We start from the raw sequence: 21,894 nt of genomic DNA on the forward strand, positions 1-21,894 counted from the left end.
AATCAACGTTTCAGGTAGTGGAAGAAGATTTCCATATTCTCCAACAGACCGGTAAAGATTACTTCTCCATCCTATATGTAGGGCCAGTGGACAATGGTGTAGTGCCCATAGAGCCCTTATTTCCGGTACCAGACAATGATTGCTTATCCTTTACCATAGAGAGATAAAAGTAACCCGGCAATGTATAGGCCATAAGCCTTATGGACATCGCCTAAAAAATATTGTGCTGTCAATTGCTAGGGGGAAAAAATGACTAGATAAGGGAGGGGGGTCTACTTTCACCCCTGCAGGTAGGCTTCAGAGCAAAGACAAGCACCATAGATAAGCTTTTTCGCTTCTTCCTTATCATATGGAAATATGTAACAATCGGGTGGCGCCCTATATGTGGAATTTGTGGACCTCCGCGCTGCCTTCGACCTAGTGCCACAGGGGAAACTTTGAGCAGCCTTGAATAAGCTAGGGATCCCAAACAATCTCCTTCAAATCATCATGAGATTACACATAAATAACTATGCCCAAATCGGATGGGGGAAGGATGGTGGGCTAACAAACCGGATAGGGGTGAGTCGCGGAGTGAGGCAAGGGTGCGTTCTTGCACAAACGTTCTTTACACTTTATATAAATGGCATGATTTCTACACTAATAGGCTGTAAGGGGGATCCACTTAAGCTTACAGGCCAAGAGGCCCCTGCATCACTTTTTGCAGATGACACCCTGCTTATCTCACGAACTCCGAGGGGGCTCCAAAACCTAGTAGTTTGGGATGGCCTGCACAGAGCATGGATTGGAAATTAATACCAAAAAATGAAATTCATGGTTCTTAACCACCCCAAGTCTTTTAAGCGCAATATAATACTGGGCTCATCTATACTAGAAGAGGTGAAACAATTTGATTACCTTGGGCTGCGGTTCATGAACACATTATCATGGTCATCACAACTAGTGAAAAAACAGTTGTCATTGCAGCATGTGGGGATTGCTCTAATAAAAAAATTAAGGAAGTCAATCTATAGACCACTGACTCCCGCAACCCAAGTATATCAAGCTAAGGGTCTAGGGGCTGCACTCAACAGCGCAGAACTGTGGAGACACATCAACGTAACTTCTATCGAAAAAACTGAAAATAATTTTATTAGATCTGTTATGGAGCTTCCTCAAAACACCCCACTAACACCAATGCAATGAGATTTGGGCCGGAAGAGTGTTGCCCATGTAATTCACTTACGACCTTTAATCTTTTGGATGCGCATATGGGTAAACAAGTACCCATTGCCAATTAAAGAATCACTACAAGTAATATTACTGCTGAACACCAAAGGTAGTGTCCAATGGCTCAACCACATTAAGCAATGTTTGGGCAAACTTGGCATGAGCGACCTATGGCTAACCCTTGGAACTTTAAAAAACAAACTCTGTCAATCATCTCAAAAAGAAATACTGGAGCCAAGTAGAGCACACCTAGTTAAAAGGGAACAACGCAGGGGCATTAACAATCTCATTCTTAGACATAAAAGACAAAATGCAGCAAGAAGAATTCTTAGATAGAATAGAGCCACCACTCGCAAGATCATTCTATTTAAAATTGTATTTAGATATGGCATCCTTCCAGTTAACAGTTTTATTGGTTGCTGGAAGGGTGTTCATGTCTCAACCAGTTGTCCTGGGTGCAAAGGTGTTCTTGAATCAGTAGTCCATTTCTGTTTTTTTGCCCCATGTACAAGCAAACAAGAAGGTCCTGGTTAATTCCAACCTGTCGAATTCTGGCAGACAACTGCATAGTAGAGATTGTCAGAATCTTGAAAAGCGACAGCACAGAATATTTTGTTTGACCAGATATTTGCTCTACGCATGGATAGCCCGAAGTAGAGCATTAGAAATCACAGCACAATTAGGGTCAGGGTAGAGATTTTGTTGATTGTATAGACAAATTTATCTGGATAGGGACGAGCAACACTTAAGGGATTGTCATATAAAGAACTGTGAAATATACCAGGCTCCTACTATCCAGTCTATACACCCCAGAGATGCCATGATGTGATTTTAACATGTGACGGCTCAAATAATTATGCTGCTATTTTGTTCTTGATGACTACCTTGATGTATTATGCATTTGCGAAGGGAATATTAATTTTAACCTTGATGTTTTATGTATTTGCGGAGGAAATATTAATTTTAATTATAATTTTACTGTACATACTCAAATTTTAAAATGATTGCTTAGAGTTGGGTTATCGCAAAGGCACCAGGCACTTTAATAATAATTCTGTAAGTTCTAAAGCAAATACAGAGAGCAACAACATGGCTTGCAGCTACATACCATGATACAGATAGCAGTTGTTTTTCTATGAACGAGGGACAATGAAAAGGTGTTAATCATAATCTGTCACCATATCATCCAAGGAACATTTGGTTTGGAGCTTGCTTCTCTTCTCTCTCTCCCCACTACCTGCTTGAAAATGCATTGCCTAAATGTTTGTAAATCATGTGCTTTTATGGTTTTTATAATAAAAAGCAAATACATATATTTACTACTAATACACAGGTTCAAATTGCAGAAATAACTAACTCATCATTACTTCTGCAGGACGAGATCATTATCTCCACAACCAGACCTATCTCCAACTCAAAATCAACCAAACATGGCTCAAATTGCTTCTTTACCCATCAAACTTGACAGCTCAATTTCCATAGATTGTTCACATAATCAATCTGTAACTTATACATGGGCCTCACTTTTTAAAACTCTTGATACAACAGTCAAGACACTAAACTTTCACTCATAGATACTAGAGGTACAGTTTGATTTATTACATACATTAGCAACATACATAGCAAGGACTGATGCAAAAGTCGAATGCTTAAATGATTTGATTCGCTGGGAGAAAACGGAGACTGAACCACAACCTTTATCCCACAAGTGCTGTTCTAGCATAAATACACTGACAACATTGCCAAACATGTAGGATAGTTTACTAAAAGAAGTAAATGCAATTAGTGCTGCAAACATAATTTGTAATATTGCACAACCACAAATAGTATCTACTTTATTGACCATCATCACCACCCCTGTAGGCGAGAACTCGACAATGAAGGTTCAAAATACAAATTCAATTCTAGTGCATAATCCCTTTGAAAGGAGACCATCTCTCTCTTGAAAACTCCTACTGAATCACCTGCAGAATCCATGTACGCAAGGAATCCAATAAGTCAACAAGCACAAGCGCACAAAATAAAATCACTGTCAAAGAGAGAAGGAAAACACTTAGGAAAATAACACTAGAAATGAATCAATAGATTTCCCTGTAAAGCTAGTTGCTAATGTCAAACAGAAAATATTTGTTTTCCAATTTTCAATCCAATAGGCAAAATCGAACCACCATTGAACAAATGCACACGAAGGGGCTGATTACGATGTTGGTGGGAATGGCTTTGAACGGCAGTCGGATTCCCCTAAACCGTGTTGGAACCTATGTTTCTGACTCGGTTGGAAACATTTCTGATCGACCAATTACGATGTTCTCGGTTGGAAAGCAAACTGTTTGGTCAGTTTGAATCACATCTGACAGGCATTCGGAAACTCTGAGTTGGTCGAAGCCGAATCGTATAGCACTACGGACAGTCTAATCGTCTGATGTATTATGATGTTGGATTAGGACAGCCTTTCTGACTCGGTCTGTCTGACATGAAAAGGCTGTCGGAAACTGAGTTTGAGGGCCACCAGCAGGCCTCGCTTTATCCTGAGGCCTCCAGTTGGGGGTTGTCGGGGTAGCCAAGGGACCCTACTTGTAAATCCATGCACAGTGTGGCAGGCACCATGGGGTGCCCGACACAGGTTACAAGGTTTTCCACAACCACCCCATTTTTCAATGGGAACCTGTGTCGTCGGTCAGAACACAGGCTCCCATTGAATTCAATGGTAGACTTTACGAACTGTGTTAGGAAGCATCATAATCGGTCAGTCGGACTTGCCGAACATCAGTTGGTCAGAACAGATTTCGACAAGGAGTCGGATGGTTTGGTTTCTGACAAACTTCGTAATGAGTCCCTAATTGTTATAGACAGCAAACCTACCACATGCAAAAATGCTACTGATGAATCGGAATTGGCCAACCAGAGAAAGCAGGTCAATAAGGGTCATTCGAAAACCTACAGCAATCTTGGTTCATAAAGTCTCTTAGAGCTACTCAAAAATGAGGAAAACAATAACTTAACACAATTTCCAGAGAAAATAAAAAATGTCCCCTGGGTAACAGTGAAAAAATAGGACCTGAGCAAAAAGAACAACATTCAATCAAAAAATGTATCTAAGAGAAAAAGCAAGTAGACACAAGGATCCAAAAATAATCCTGTCAAATCTTTCCCTTTACCTAATTCATCAGAATAAAACCTTTAACTGTAGCTCTGAAAAAGACACGCCACCTAACAATAACACACAAGCACTAAATCAAAATGATATATATACTCAGGCACCACAAGTAGACCAACCAAGCACTTCTCAACATACAATTCCACAGAATACAATACTAGGTGCCAACTTTGAGACAAATAAGATACCCAGGGGCTAATTAAGAGTCTGGTAGTCCGAGGACTGCCAGACACATAGTGGCATGGTGGAGCCGCAGCAGTGGCAGTAAAGCCAATTACACACCAGCAGTCTGACCGCCCTATTATGTGTTGGACGGTAATTGGACCCCCTGTGTGCATGTGCCCCAGTTCCTGCAAGGCATGGACTTTACAGTCCACACCATGCAGGAACCTGTTTGGCTTTCCCATTGCGATGACTTTTTCACAGGCCCAATGCCTTTGAAAGAGGCACCGCCGCAGGAACCACCATGCCGCCTGCTCTTACTTTTAATCTGGTCGACGGCAGCGACTCTTGGCAGTATGGGGGCACGGCTGTGGCAGTAATAATCGAGACCTTAGTATGGGTAACCATCAGACAGTCATCAACAAACTGATCTTGTAGCCCCTAAACAAATTACCTATACTTACCTGGGACACCTGTGAAACCACTAATCAGGAATTTTGCTATAAACATATCTTTGAGCAATGGGGAATAGGTATAATATAAGAAATAAAAGAACATTTCCCAGAATGCATCCTCAATCTTCCCAGATGATCATACATCACCCCCCACCTCTGTAGTCTGCAGTGGCTCCCGGTCACGAGGTGCAAGCTGCTCATGCACACCTACAAAGCCCTCCATACAACGGGACCTGAATACCTGAACAACCGCCTGACCTTCCACCAGCCCACCAGACACCTGATGTCAGCCTCCCTGGCCCTCGCCTCCATCACGCGCATCCATCGTACTTGAACCAGAGGACGCTCCTGTCCCACCTCACTGCCAAGGCCTGGAATGACCTCCCCATCTATCTCCAAGTTGCTAGCTGACTCACTGAATTCAGGAGTGGCCTCAAAACCTGGTTGTTTGAGTAGCACCTCCCCAGACCGGGCCTGGTTACCCCTTGTGGTGATTAGCGCACTCTGAAAATATTGATTGATTGATTGTTTAATTACCCCGGCATCTTGCTCCCTATACTATATAGTAAGCATAGCCTACTTTGCCTGACTCAAAATGTGAATGCACCACATTGCATCCCACGAGGAATGCAAATGTACTAATAGGTGCAATAGGACCATTGTCCCCAATTTTCAAAGAGACAAAAATATAAACATTCATTTGAACCCAGCCTTCAAATCAGGTGAACACTGTACATGACTGGAGCTGGCTACATACAGCATTAATTAAAACAAACTGGGATTGACAATTCAGCCCACACAGAAATTATAATAAAACACTCTCAATCTATTCATGGAAAATCAGTGGCCTATCAATTATGCTAGGTGATTTTAATGGTACCAAACTCATGCAAAACTTTGATATCCTGATATTTCAGGAAACATGATGCAAATCTTTAAATCCTTTATATAGTATTTGGAATTCCAAAAACGTGTGCCAAAACAATTACAGAAGTGTTGTTCTAGAGGGGGATCACAATTTATGTGACAGTGCCAAGCTTGAAATAGTACCTTTAAACTTAAATTAGACCTGGATGAATGGATTATAATATTTAATTGGGAAGAAACTCAATCTAGAATGTCCCAATTGCTACTACTTGTTAACATTGCCAAAAATCCACAAGTGAAACAAAAGAAGACATTTTTTTAAATCACAAGAGACCACAAAAAAATCAGAACATCCAGATGCAAATTAATTACTAAGCTAAGATTTCAACATGGATTTATTTAGGGACAACGAAGGTTCTGAAACTGTGACATTCCAAAAAGTTCCTGGTCAATTCCACAATAACGAATGACCACCTTGAAAAGAGATAAAATTGGAGAATCCTTTCTCTCCTTAACAGAATCAGTGGACTTGATTATCCTTAATGGATGATTTAAAGGCGATCACCTGGAGGCTGCAGTGCTGATCAGTGTGGAAATCAGATTCCTTTAATATCCACTTTACAAACAAAGAGGACAGTAGTCAGAGGTCTGCCAAATTATCTTGTATTCATTATTGATGCATGGGTGCACATATTCACAGCACAAGGAAGGCTATGAAAAGAGTAGACATCGTACAAAGATCTGCAAGGTTATTTATACATGTTGAACGGTCTGGTAATGTGTTAAACATTTACAAAAGGAACATTCCCTGATTAGGTAACAAGGGTAAAGCTTGTTTCTTCTCTCATACCCTGGCAGACAATTGAACAGACGATCATAAACATTAGAAGTGGACATGGGTGGCTCCTTCTCATACATTGGCAGAAAATCGAACAACATGAGCATAAACATTAGAAGTGGACCATTATGTTCCTTCTCATGCAATGGCAGCTCAAGTATAAACATTGCAAGTGGATTATTGCTAAGCCTCAGATGGGCAAATAGTAGGCATGTCAACACCAGGTGTGTGAAGATATGGGCGAAATAAGTCTGTTTGCGCTGACTTGAAACACTGGTAGAAAGGCACCAAAATGTGCTTGGGTAAATACAAAATGGAAGAACTGATGTTCAACATAAGGAATAAAAATGTGATTTCATAATAGAGCCTTAGAAAATTAGTTCTGAACATTCCGGTTTCATCTAGACCAAAATATCAATATGCACTTAGTGGTATTGTTCACAATCTTAAGCTAGAGAATATTCTTTCATCTATTTGCATTAACATAAAAACTTTCTCCTGTTGAACCATTGCTGCATTTGTCTGATGTAAAGATGTTGGAGAAGGGCGGCAAATTATTGGCAGCATACCACAACACATTTGCAAGCATTGTATGGACAGGCAACAACCCAACACTATACTCTCTATGCCAACCACTATGATCAATAATTTACAACCCCAGCGAGTGAAAAGTGAGGCAATACGATCCCAAAGGAAGAAAATAGCTTTATGGGCAAATGCATGTACCTTTTGTGTTATTTTATGCATGTTCTCAATAGCCTGTTGTATGATTTTTGAATCATTTGGTATAAAAATGCAACATTTGGTATGCAAATCGCTACATAATCCACCACGTTCTGCAAGTAACATATTGAGAACCATGCGGTTTTGTAAAACCACAGAAAGCATTGCAGTCATTTCTACTGTTATATGATATAATGCTGACATTGTTTCATTTGTTGTGGCCTCCAATAACCATCCCAGTCTCCTAATTCGACCGGAATTCATAGCTATCTCAAGTATGGGTTGTATTCTTAATCCAAAGTCACAAGCCTGCTGTCCAGCAGTATCTGTTTGTCCATTGGGAACATACTTGAGCTATCCCTTTTGTGAGGACTAAGAGAATTGTGTAATTAAGCAAACCCAAGGTCAGAGGGAATTGCCCGAATGCGAGGAAGAGCTAATCCCAAATAGCAGGATCCCCCCACCCTGGTGGCAGCCATAGGCAGGCCTTGGAGCCACATATAAATTATATACATGCGAGAGGTGGGCCAAATTCCTATTTCCATTTCACCGTACTGCAGTCTGGGTTGTCAGCAAGACCTGGACAGGGCTTTTTCACTGTGGTTGCAATCTGTTCTTTCTCAAGAAGTACTTGTTCGACACCCAGTCCCCAGGTGTGATACCATGTACTTGCCCTTCCAGGGGCAGGGACAAGGAGTCTCTGACTATTTGGAGAATTTCTGACAGTCTGCTAGTTAATTCTTTACAATAATCCAGCAATAAAAGATGTGGCATATTATGGAATCTTGATGGAGATGCAAACTCATGGACTTTGGGCGGCCTACCCATCAATAATTCATAGGACATTAATGTATTCTTTGCTTTTACGGTTGTTCTCATGGAGAACAAGGCTAAGGGCAAAGTATCACCAAACTCAATTCCCTAGATACGCTTATTTTTATCAACTTGATCTTCAGTGTTCCGTTACACCTTTCTACTAATCCTGCAGTTGTAGGGTGATGAACGGAATGGAATTTCTGCCATATACTTAAACCTTTACACACCAAATCCATTATTTCATTTGAAATATGTACTCCATTGTCACTCCAAATGCTCCAGGGCTAGCCGAACCTTGGAAAATATTCCTTCAATACTACGTTTGCTGAACTCAAAGCTGTATTTTCATTCAAAAGGAGGGCCTCTATCTATTTGCTGAAACTGCATATTTTCTTTTCTTCCTCATGTGCAAAATGTTGAACTTCCATCAACTCTGCATAATGGTCATACCCCTCTCCTTCATCATCAGCCTTCTCTACCACGTACATAAGTGACTGTTCAGGCAAAGCTTTAGTTTGCGCTACCTCATCTGCAAAAGCATTTCCTTGTTCCACTTCATGTATTTCTTTCTGGCATGCTCTGCATTTAATGAAAGGCAATCTTTTTGGAGAGTGGTAGCATTCAAATGCCTAGAAATAAAATGTCTATTCTGTATCTCAGCTTCACTAGAGGTAATAAATACTCTTTCGGCCCATAAACAGCCAAAATTATGGGCCACACCAAATGCGTACTGACTATCATCGTATATGTTTACCTTTAACCCTTCTGACAATTCACATGCTCTAGTCAGAGCTGTAGATGCTGCAGCCTGTGCTGATGGTTGTTCTACTCTACATGTCTCAACTACGGTACAATTGGTGGTAATCGCATAGGCAGCTGATATAATTTCTATATCATTTAGACAAGAACCATCTACAAACATTAACAAGTGGCATTGGTACATCCATCAGGTCCACTCATTCCATTGTTTCAGTTTCAGTAACAACCACACAGCCATGTTGTACTTGATCTGGGTTATTGTATTACATCTTTCCAGAGTGACATTTGGAGCCATTAGTGTAAATTCATATTGCGTCAATCTGGCATTAGTTAAATGATGCATATTTGTTTTTTCAATAGTAAGTCAACTGAATGAGGTACATATACTGTAACATTGTATCCTAAAATAATTGAATCTTCATGTTTTAATGCTACTTCTCCCACAGCGGTATTTCAGAGGTAGTTTGGTAGGCCTTTTGGCACTGAATCCAAAGTTGAGGAAAAATGAGCAAACACTCTATTCTTCTCTCATTGGTTTTGTGTAAGTACAGCCAAAGCACATCCACCATTTTCATGCAAAAATAAAGCAAAGCATTTAGTATAGTCAGGGCTACCCAAAGCAGGTTCATTACAAAGAGTTTCTTTCAGGGTGATAAAGCTATGTTGATGTTCAGCATGCCAATCAACTAGGTCAGATATGCCTTTATGTGTTGAGGACAGTAAAGGTTTCGCTAGCAAGAAAAACATCATCATCATTGTCTACAAAACGATACCATGCCTAAAAAGGCAAGTATGTCTTTTGTGTGGTAGGTTGGGGTATGTTTTGAATAACTTAAATGTGATCAGGTAACAGTCTCCTCTCCCCTTGCGACAGGAGGGGACCTAAGTAGGTGATCTCCTGTTGACAATATTGCAATTTGATAGAGACACTTTATGTGAAGTGTTCTTGCAATCCTCTTCACATTTTGTTGTTGCTAAAAGGTCAGCTACATTCTGTAATAATTTTGTTCCCATTGGCAGTATATAATTATCTAGCTGTTTCTTGAGTCTTGACTATAGATGCTTAGACCTTCTGCATACCCTTGTGGTGCATGACAGAAGACATAGGATTTATTTTGAAAACTGAAGCCAAATAAATACTGGCTGTCGTCATGAATGGGAATACTGAATAACACATTTTTGAGACCATTACCGTAAACCATTTTGCATCAGCTGGGATAGCAGAAAACATTGCAGTAATATCTGGGACCACTGGATACTGGGGCTTTTTCAGTACCATCATCTCGTTGAGCACAGGTAAACAAGGACTGTTACATACATTTCCAGATGCACCTCATAATATTACCTTATCCAATAAATCCAGTATAACCTTTTTTTAGTCTTTTTTCTCCTTCCTCTGATATCTTGTATTGAGTTATGAGAGGCAACACAGCATTATTGTTCACTTGTATATGGACTGGGTCTATTTGCATATAACCAGGGCCCATAATTTTGTATCTAAGGGCAGTAATTCTTGGGGCAAACCATTTCTCCCTGTCACCATATAGCTCCTCTTTAGTGCATGTTTTTTGCATGTCAGGTATACGCCATCTGGTGAACAATATATGTTGGCTTACATAATTTTTAACAGTGTCCAGTCCAGCAAATTCAGGGAGTCTTTTCCAATTAATGTGACTGGCATTTGTCCTGTAAGAGGGTCAAGAGTAAAATCAAGTGGTTTTGATATGGGCTTGTCACAACAATATTAGAGGATCACACTGACTATTCTATTTTTCCTGAGAGAGATGCACGAGACAGCAAGTGGCGGGAAATAGAGATGTTAGTAGCACCTGTATCTATTAGGAGTTTATGCTCTTCGTCATAAACTGTCATCTTGACATATGGAGCAGACTGGTCTACAGGTAGTGGTACTCGCTTCTCTCTCTCTCTTGGGCCTCCCTATTTGGTCCATTCACAATAATCATCATCATGCAAGCATCATACAACCATGCAAAAAGTGCCCCTTTTTGCATGGTTGCCCCCAATTTTTTCCTAAGTGTTGATGTACTTTGACTGAGTGTGCCCAGGGTTTCTGCCAACCAGGTACCCAGGGCCTATGTTCTTTCCCTAAACTGCACTACTACAAAACCCAATTGGCAACTCACTGGCCACATGTAAGTCCCTTGTAAAAGGTACCATAGGTACCAAGTGCACAATGACCAGGGAAGACCTCTAAGGGCAGCAGCACTTATTAGAGTCCCTGTACCTTTACACACACACTGCCATTGCAGGCTGCATGTTTTGGCACAGAACAAGTGAAGAGTCGACATGGAACACATCCCCATGGGCCATGTCTACAACCTAATGCACTGACATAGGTAAGCTATCCCTCTAGCTGTGTGCACTATACCTGTGGTGAGAGTTCAGGTACATGAGCCCTGTACCCCTAAAGTGTCTAAGTCAATCCTTAGAAATTGTAAGTGCAGTAATGCCATAAAGAGTATATGGTATGGAAGTTCATCATTATGAACTCCACAGCACCCCAATGGCTTTACTCAGCACATTAAACCCACACTGATGCCAGTATGGGATTTAATGAAAAATGCACTCAGCGGGCCTCTTAGAGATGCCACCTTAAAAACAACCTAATTATATTGTCCTCACTGAGTGGCTGCTCACTTGCTGCCACCACCAGACAGGTTTCTGGACCCCTGGGTCGAGAGACTACCGCTCTTTGGGTCCTGAAACAAAGCACATCCTGGAACAAGGTGCCAAGCCTCCTCCCACATTTGCTGCTCCCAGAAAACTGGCCCCATGGTTCTGACTCCCACTTTGGGTGGGAGAATTGGGGAGGAAACCAAGTATGGAAGACGGGTGTGCCCACCTTTGCCAACCCCACCCCACTGGTGGGGGAGGCGAGGTGAAGCATACCTCTCAGTCCTCGCCATCTTGCATATGGGAGGTCCCAGTCAACCAGAGTGAGGCTTAGGCCCCCTCCCACTGGAGGGTGGCATAATAGGGGGTGTACCCACCCCATGGAAGGCACCTATAGGTCCCGAACTGTACCTACCTACAACGCCCCTAAATTTAGTATTTAGGGGCAACCCTGAATCTTGCCTCCTCTGATCCGAGCCGAAAAGAAGCAGCGAGAAAAAAGAAGGACCTAACAGCCTGGCAGAGAGAAGAAGAGCCAAGACAACATCCTACACACAGCCGCCTCTGTGCCAGTGGTGGTGTAGTTCTTGTGTTGGTCATCGGGCCCCACAATGGTGACCTCGACCCTAGGAGCTTATGTTCCCCAACCTGGTGGCCTGCTCGCTACAGTCCCCATGCCCACGACCGTGCTTAGCCCGTTGGCTGACGTGCGATCCCTTCTCTCTGCACCCGACTGCCTCAGTGCTACTGGCATGCTACTCGAGTGCCCATCCAACCAAATCCTACCCTCAGAGCCGTCAACCCAGTTCTGTTTTCCAAGGCCTAATGTGGCTCGTGAGTAATACTGTAAACCTGTACTGAGTTTGCAAAATGCATTGTTTCCTTCTTCCTTCCCTCAGGAAATGCACCAGTCTAGCATCTAAAGATAGCTGGCTGCATAAAAAAACATAATTGCAAATAAATTCGGACTGTCTGCGATTACAAAGTAATTATACTGTCACTAATTCACTGCATTCAAACTGTATATAAACTGCATATGCTTGCAAAGTATTTTTATACTTACGTGTACCAGGCCTGGCTTGGTTCTAGAAAAAAAATATACCTAAATAATATGTTTATACAAACAAATTGGTCGGAGTTAGGTCTTTTAGGGCCTCATGTAGGTAAATAAATTTTACCGGTTCTTAAATACCGAGCCGTACCGAATCGGTAAATTAGAATCGGTAAGTTATATGTAGGTAAAAATTCGGTAACAGTTACCGATTCGGTAACATTCGGTAAATACGAATCGGAATTCACCGATTCGGTAAATACCGAGGTGATAATTACCGAATCGGAAAATACCGAGGTGGTATCTACCGATTCGGAAAATACCGAGGTGGTATCTACCGAATCGGAAAATACCGAATCGGTATGTACGGATTCGGTAAATAACATCACATGACTTGACGAAACAGCTAATCCTGTGCAACGACAGCCCACCCAACCAGGAACTGCCCACACCCAGGCAGGTGTACACAATTAGCCGACGTGGCCACACCCAGGCAGGTGTACATAATTAGCCGACCCTGGAGAGGCTTGGAGTGCAGAGGAGAGGCAGGGAGCAGTTGCATGTGCGAGCGGGAAACGAACAGCATGTCCAGCCAGAGAACACAGAAAGACGGAGGGGAAAGGAGGAGGAAGCTCAAATTCAGCCCCAAGGAACTCCAGGTGCTGGTGGAGGAGGTGGTGAAGCAGCACCAGAAGCTGTTTGGGAGGCAATCCCTGCAAGTGCCTGAGGCCGAAAAGCGCAACATATGGCTGGCCATCCAGGCGCAGGTCAATGCTGTGGGAGTGACCCACAGGGACATTGAGGTCCTCAAAAAGCGCTGGTATGACCTGAGGATTGTGACCAAGAGGAAGATGGGCGACATCCAGAAGGAGGCCAGCCAGACCGGAGGTGGAACCAACAGGGCACCTGCCCTCACCGAACTGGAGGAGCTGGTGGCGGCCACAATCGAGCAAGAGAGCGTCGTGGGTCTTGGGGACGCCGACAGCTCTGCCAGAGCCGCAACACACCAAGGTAAGACGAAAGCACAGCAATGTAGCCCCCCCTACCCCTATCCCACATCCCCCATTGTGAAACGAGAATCACACTGCAGTCCACACGTGTCAGTGCAGACAGGCAATGCATTCCGGGAGATGTAGTCAGGGCAACACTAACCATGACGTAAATGTCACAGGGCAACAAGGCATGTCACGCACTCGAGGCACAAGGAGACAGAGGACAGATTGGAATGTGAAATGATTTATTGTGACGCTTGCAATGCAGCCCTTCGGGGACACTGAGCCAATGTTGTTTTTCTGTCCACAGATGTGACATCATGCAGTACAGGGCATGCTGCAGGGGAGACGGCACACCGGCCACAAAAATCACCTCTAGCCAGCACGAGTTCAGACCAGGGAGCAGGCCCACTGGCAGCCGCACCACCAACACAGCCAGCCTCGCCGCACACAGAGCCAGCATCACCTCACCGAGAGCCAGCATCACCACAACCACAGCCAGCATCGCCACTCATGTTCGAATCACCGGCCACATCTCCGCTTGCAGGTGTGAGAATGAGGAGGCGTCCAGCAGCCAGGCTACGAGCCTTCGACACCTCGTCAGACGACAGCATGGGCCCAGAAGACCGCACCGGGCACCAGGAAGGGAGCCATCCCACTGTGCCCCACACCTCACAGGCAGCACAGACGGGAGCAAGAGGGCGCCGCAGGTCGCGTGTCCAGAGTCCACCAGCACCCACTGACGGCCATGGTGTCTTCTTGGGGCTCGAGGGCCAAATGTTGAAGCAACAGCACCTGCAATCAAAGGCAGTTATGTCAGTCCAGAGGCACATGCGGGTGATGAAGACAAGCTTAGTCAACATGGACACAAACATTGGCGGCATGGCTGCGGGCATTCGGGACATGTCCCAGTCAATCCAGCAGTTGTGCAGCAAATTAGATGCTGACATCGAAGCACGGCGCCGGGAACGCCAGAGAAGGGACACTACCAGCAGGGCACTCAACCGTCTGGCAACTGCGACTTCCCTACTTTGCCGGCGCTCTGTGACGATGCAGGAGGGCCTAACACAGTGCTGCAGCGACCTGTCTCGGGGGATGGTGCAGGTGACAAGTGCACTAGGGGTGCTATTGACTAGTCAGGCGTCGACAACTGCTGCAGGGGATGCTGCGGAGAGCATCGACACCAGCAGCAGCATCACACCCCCCGTCCCCGAAGCACGCAGGAGCAGCAGGCGGCTTGGGGTTGGCTCTAGTGAGGATGCACAGGCCGTGCAATCCACCACTGCAGCGCGTATGCGCAAACATTGATGTGGCCCTGCTTAGCCACTTCCCATTGGGTGACGTAACCCTGGACATACTCCTTGTATAGATGGTATATTGCCAGATTGGCCTGTTCATGTGTTCATGGCGTGGTGCCACATTAAACTACGTCATGACTTCTCACAACTCGCTGTGTCCCCTCACTTACTCAGAAATAGTTGCATGTGATCTCTGCCCGTCTCTCTCTCCCATCGATTGCAGTTGGCACTCTAGCTGCGCTGCCCTCTGGCTGGCCTGACTCATCCTCGTTGTCCTCAAAATATGTTAGTTCCACATCTGTACCTTTTTTCGTGGCAAGGTTGTGCAGCATTGCACAAGTGGCAATAATCTTGCAGCAGGTGATGGGTTTGTACTGGCGTGCGCCTCCGCTCTTGTGGAGGCAGCGGAACCTGCTCTTCAGTAGTCCAAACGTGCGCTCCACCACATTGCGTGTTGTTTTGTGGGCCACGTTGTATCGTCTCTCACTCTGGGTTGCTGGGTGTAGGTAGGGAGTGAGGATGAATGAACGGCATGCATATGCACTGTCGCCTGGATGAGTGAAAGGGAACCATCAGTAACATGCCTCTATACACTCTGATTTGCAGGTTTCAAGGGGCGTCACTGTTACTTACCCAGCAGGTATCCCTCTCCGAATTCGCCGGCACTCAGTCGTGTGTAGATCCCACTATTCTGGAAGATGTAAGAGTCGTGGGTGCTCCCAGGAAACTTTGCAACAATATCTGTGATGATGTTCCCTGCATCACAGATCACCTGCACATTGATGGAGTGGGTGGACTTCCTGTTCCTGTAGATGTGCTCTGTATCAGCTGGTGGACAGATTGGGATGTGTGTACCATCAATACAGCCGATGACATGGGGGAACTGTGCCATGTGATAAAAGTCTGTTTTTGTTTTCTGCAGTGCAGCCTGTGTGTTTGGGAAGCTTATGTAGTGGTGCATTCTCTGCATCATGGCATCCAGGAACTTCCTGAAGAAACGGGACAGGCAACTCTGGGATACACCACCCACCGCAGCTATCACCACCTGATAACTGCCGGATGCCAGTAGATGTAGGCTGCAGAGCACCTGCACATGTGGTGGTATGGCGTGCGCCCTTCTTGTTGGCTGGTCCAGGAGTGGGTGCAGGTCCCTTATCAGGTCCATGATGGTTTCGGGGTGTAGCCTGTACCTCTCATGTATCTCTGCATCAGTCAGCTGTAATAGTGTGATGCGCTGTCTGTAGATTTGTTCCTCCCGTCGCCACACCCTCAGTCCTGCTGCCTGTAGACGTAGGCGCCTTGCAATGACGTACATGGCGGCCATGTTGTCCACGCTGTTGCATTTTGGGATTGCTTATGTGCATTGTTGATGGTTACCACCTGCTTTCAATCCGTGTTAATTACCGACTCTTATTTACCGATTTTCCTGGATTTCTTAATTACCGACTGCTCCTACATGTCATTTTAAATTTTTACCACTTCATATTTACCACTTCATATTTACCGATTCGTTAATTATGTATTCGGTAAATATGAATCGGTATTTTAGAATTCGGTAACTATGAATCGGTATTTACCGCCTCATATTTACCGAAAAGTGGTTTTTGGACTCCTACATATCACTTGTCTGAATACCGGTCGGTAACGGCATATTTACCGAAAATCGGCCGTTACCGACCGGTATTTCGCTACCTACATGAGGCCCCTAGTGTGTGACATCATTTCTTGCCTGAGTGTGCACAATAAATGCGTATCACTACCCTCTGATAACGCCCTACTGCTCGCCCATTCTACCACAAATAGAAAATATGGTATTATCTTCTGTTACCTCTGCCTACCTCTGGGGATCCACTGGACTCTGTGCACCATATAACTTACTTTGGTATAGTATATACAGAGCCAGCTTCCTACTGTAAACTTGTGCATGAAAAGAATTATTACATCCATCAAAACAATTAGCACTTGCACCGTGTCCTACATTTTCTTCCCTTGTATTTCCTCGGACTCTACCTCTGCCTATGCCTCTCATTAATTCTGCCTGTAGCCCTGCTCCTCTTCATTGAAGAGAATGACATTCACTCTTCTAGTGCCCTTCTTGAAAACTATAGACGCATGTATTATAACTCATCCCAGTTCTCTGCAGCGGAGGAGCTGACTGTGCTTGGCCATTCCCTCTACTGCTTCTTCTTGCCCTCACATTACATCCACGTCTCTGAAATCTACCTCTTTCTGTGTATGCCTGCTGCATCAACACTTACACTTTCAACTCTTTCATTTTCTTATCTGTTTTCCCTTTTTCAGCATTTCTTTTATTCTCGTAATACCAAGCCATTGTTAATACCTCTGCAGGACTATTTGCTGTCCATGTACTCTCCTAAATCAGCCAATAAATTGTTAACAAACTGAATGGCAAATGTGCATTGCCCTGATACTTTTGTTAACTTCTGTCCACAAAGATCCTTGAACGTTTCCTCAAGTCTACTAAAGAAATCTGTTACTTCCTCACTCTCCTTTTGCTTTCATGCTGTTAATTTATTCCAATCAACCTCTTCTCGAGGCGAAATCAATTGAAAAATCCTAATCAATAGTTGAGGCAACCTAAAAGACTTTGTGGGGGAAAATCTCCTGCGTGTCTATTTCTATCATCTCGTTCTAAGTTAGCCCAAACTATGTTCATTTGTCAATCTGTCTCACCTCATCCCATATTTCCGAGGCACGACATAGCCGAACAACATATCAATATCTTTGAGAGACATGGGGGCAATATTTGTGTCTGGTTCCAAATTGTCATAGAATCCCGTGAGGTCTTTTCTATGGTCATGTTTTATTGCCATTAATTCTGTCTTTGCCCAAGAGGTAAGAAAAACTGTGGGACAGGGCTTACTTGTCCAGCCGGAGGGGGGAAAAGAATGTATTTCCCTCATTGGCAACATTTTCTCTGCACTAACATCTTCCTGCTCACTACTTCAGTCTGGAATTTCCAAAAGTTGATGCATGCCACGCATAACATCGCTCAAACCAATCCTCACATTTGTGCTCAAACAAAGTGGAAACATCAGTGTTCCTACATAATTGTCTTAATTCCTGTGGGATCGCTTCACTACCTCCCGTTCATGTCTCTAGTTCTATAAATAAATCAATTAGGTAATGGGCCATACAATGAGGAGCATATTTTTTTGTTATTGGTGACATTGGCTGTAATGTAATAAATGAATTTTCCTTCATTACTACACCTTTTTCTATCCATTCATGAACCATTTCCCCTATTATTTTCTTTTCTTGCTTATCTAGTTGAGTATGTGTACTCATTGGTGTGCCTGCATCCAATGAGGAATGTCTCATGGGTGTCTCATATTTACTTGATGACCACTGTCAACAGGATGACCATTGTTTAAAGTCACCAGACTGGAAGCGGACAGACACTCCAACTGTCTATAATACGGGGTATTAACACAATTTTAAACCCTATCTGTGGACTCCTCTCCAGTATTAGGGGTACTCTCACTAATATTTGGCACTATGTAAATAGGTGGAGGAGGTGCCGTGGGCACTGTTAAAGCAATCCACACCTGTGGAGGTCTTAATGCAGCACACATGGAAGTCCCAAAATGTCATTTTCTTTCAAGATTGTTTATGTGCGGAAAGGGGGACCTTCCTTAACAAACACAATCAAAGGCTTTTTTGCTGTTTCCACAAGGCAGCACAGATGGAAAAAGCAAAAACAAGGAGAAATAAAGCATTTCTCCTAATTTTAGCAACTTAAGACCAGATTTTCCCTGGTCTTAATGTTGGCACTGCCTCCTATTTACGCTGCCCTTGTAGATAGGGGGTTGCGTCAAAATCAATGGGTGTTGCAGTGCGGTACAGAACTAGGCCTTGGAATGGTCAAATTCACATTTTACTTAAATCCTAAGTGCAAAACATCAGCACTTCTAGTGAGCTGCTCAATTTAATGTCAGGACGAGAGGCTAGCATTATGCATATAACTTTTATTTGCCAGCTCATTGCTTCACTTTAAAGTAAAACATCAGCAGCAAATACATTCTAGAACTTAGAATGTCCATTTAGCCTATATACACTTTAACACAGCAGCCATCTTCCTCTTTATCTGCTGCTCCTTGCCAGATAAGTATCGCAGTTATGATCTTTTTTGTGTATTTACAGTATAGATGGATATTAGTGAGACTATTGGTTTGAGTATGAATGGTGGAATTTTAATATATTATTACCTAGTGTTTTTTTTAATGTATTTATGGTATATTATATTTAGAAGCTTGTAATGTATGTAGGGAATCATTAACCCAATTTGTGGGTTTTAACTGTTTAGAGGTTAATGTCGGGGTTCTTGAATTACTAGTAGGTAAGTAAGGTGTTTTGGTAAAAAATTGAGGACCGTTACCGCTGGGGCGCGAGCGACTGCTTTAAGCTCGGGCTCCTCAGCGATAACAAAAAAAAGAGACCGACCTGAGTCGCGCAATGTGTTTTTCATTGAACGCGCACTGGGGTTTGGCATCTTTGTGTCAGTTTGTTTCTCTGGGGCATCCGTAGTTGAAGCAGGTATCGTCATGCATAACTGCGTGATGACGCCACGTAGCGGCCATTTTGGAAAAGTGATGACCTAGTAATAAGAGATGCATTTGGAAGTTGGAATATCCATCTTGCAAAAGGGATTAACGTATGTTAATTTGTTCAACTGTTCACCAGCTGATTTTGACTTGTAAGAGGCTTTCGGCAGTGTACCAGGTTAGGCATTTTTAAGGGAAGGAGTTGTGAATAATAAAAGAGATAATTAAGTGAAGGAATTTTGACACTAGATCTTTGGGAGACAAGAGGTTATAGAAAAATTAGAAAGGATAAAAAAATCTATACATTCAAAAATAATTGAGTTGAATGAGGGAGGTGAAACCTCAGGTGTTGGGGATGAGAATGTAAGGAAACTGGTGCAGGAGGAGGTAAGGACTTCGGTGAAGGAGGTTTTAGAGAATGTTTTAGGGAGAAAAAGAAGGGCAGTAGAATGTTCAGAGGATGCATGCTGGTCAGTAAAGGAAAATGAGGGAGTGAAAGAGAAAGGATTTGTCAAGAGAAACGAGAAGGCTAAAAATGTAGAGGTTTGGTGTCAGGTTTCTGACTAGAGGTAAAGGTGTGCCAAGAGCCACACATGAGGAGGGTGCCCATTGCGGCAAAAAACATGCTGTCCTTAGCGGCACAAATGAGAGTAAAAATGCACATGAAAGTGAATACACTCAGGAGTATGGAGATGATGAGGATGAATTCATTTTTAAAGACTACTTTGATGATGGTTGGTATATGGATATGGACAAAGTGGATAAGGAAAGGAGAGAAAAGGGGATCGTTAAGGATCCACAAGGAGAGGATATGCTCAGTCCTAAAATGATAAGACATCACAGAAGTGCAGACTGGTGGCCACTTCCTCATGTGGCAGAATTTCTAAAGCTTTGGGTAAGAAGACCTTTAGAGAAGGAGGCCAGGGTGGTGATGAAGGCAGAGTACTCTAGACCAGTGGAAGAGAACAAAACTTGTATAACGCCTGATTTGGATCCTGACTTAATCTGTTTCCTATTTAAGATGGGTCGTGATCCAAGGAAGGGCTTAAAGAGGGCACTGAAGCAGTGTCAAGATCGTTTATTGGATATTCTGGGGCCATTACCCAGAATTCTGGACATGGCAGAAGAAGCAAAAATGAAAGATGTCCAAGTAGACAATGAGATGTTGCGTGGATGGTCGCAGAGGGCAATTTGCTTCCTCAGGAATGCAAATGCTGTTTTAACAGCTGAGAGGCGCAAAGCGGTTTTGATGGGGATAAGTCCCATATTTAGTGATTTTGCCAAAAATAATCCTTCCAAGACCCTAAGGCAAAGGTCTTCAAACTGTTGGGGGCGTGGATAGGTTCCCAGGGGGGGCTCAAATGCCTCTGCAAGTACATGTAAATGAAGATGGCCTGGAAGTGTAGCGATGTTTATTTGCTGAATTTCCAGGCAGTCTTCATTCACTCAGAGCCCTTGAAGTGAAAGTGAGAACTGTTATCGGAGTGCCGTGGGAGCAGGGGTCAGTGAGTATGCTGGCAGGGTCAAAGAGGTTGCTAAAAACAAGCCCAAGTTTTTTGTGTTTTTACAGTCATTTAAGTGTGTATAAGATAATTCAATAGCAGCTTAATTGAAAAATAAATGCAAGTTAAACTAACCGATGGTAAACGCAATCTTTTAGGTTATGAAACCTCAGTTAGCAACTACCATCACTGCAGATGTCTGTGTGTGTGCTAAAGCTGAGAGACACATCATTAATATTAGTTGGCACAGAGGAAAAGTGACATTTGTATTTATAGTCAGGGGCACTGGAATTATGCATTTGTGCGGTTTTGGCACTTTGCACATAGTTATGGATTTCCTGCATTTGCCACATAATCCAACATCTGCTGCATAGTTTGCTGATTTTAACAAAAACAAATTGTTCCTAGCTCAAACTGTTTAAAAGTTACTAAAAATGCAGCAGCGCATTACCTTGCAGTGGAATGCCCGTTCTAAAGGTTGACTGGTCACCTTTCTGTTGCTTATTGCTATGTGTGTGTAGTAAAGTGGTACTTATGAGGGGAACTATATGCCAGGACAGTATTAAGAAGTGTAAAAATGGCAAAATAATGCTATCACAAAATATGCAGCATTATGCAGCATAATTCATCTTTGCTTGCTGCATAATTTAGCCAACCCTGTTGCATAATTTGGCCTTCGCCTATGGCATAATTCCAGTGGCCCCGTTTATAGGGCAATGAGGTCCCAACCTGTGGCAGAAACCATTGTGAATATGTCAGTCATTATTTTAAAATAGTATTTACATAGTCTGACATAGGCTGCTGCTGCAAAATGATGCTGTGATTGAGATAAAATACGTTCTTACAAAATATACTTTTTAGTAATG

This window comes from Triturus cristatus, chromosome 6 (genome assembly GCF_964204655.1).
Source record: "Triturus cristatus chromosome 6, aTriCri1.1, whole genome shotgun sequence".
Lineage (NCBI taxonomy): Eukaryota > Metazoa > Chordata > Amphibia > Caudata > Salamandridae > Triturus > Triturus cristatus.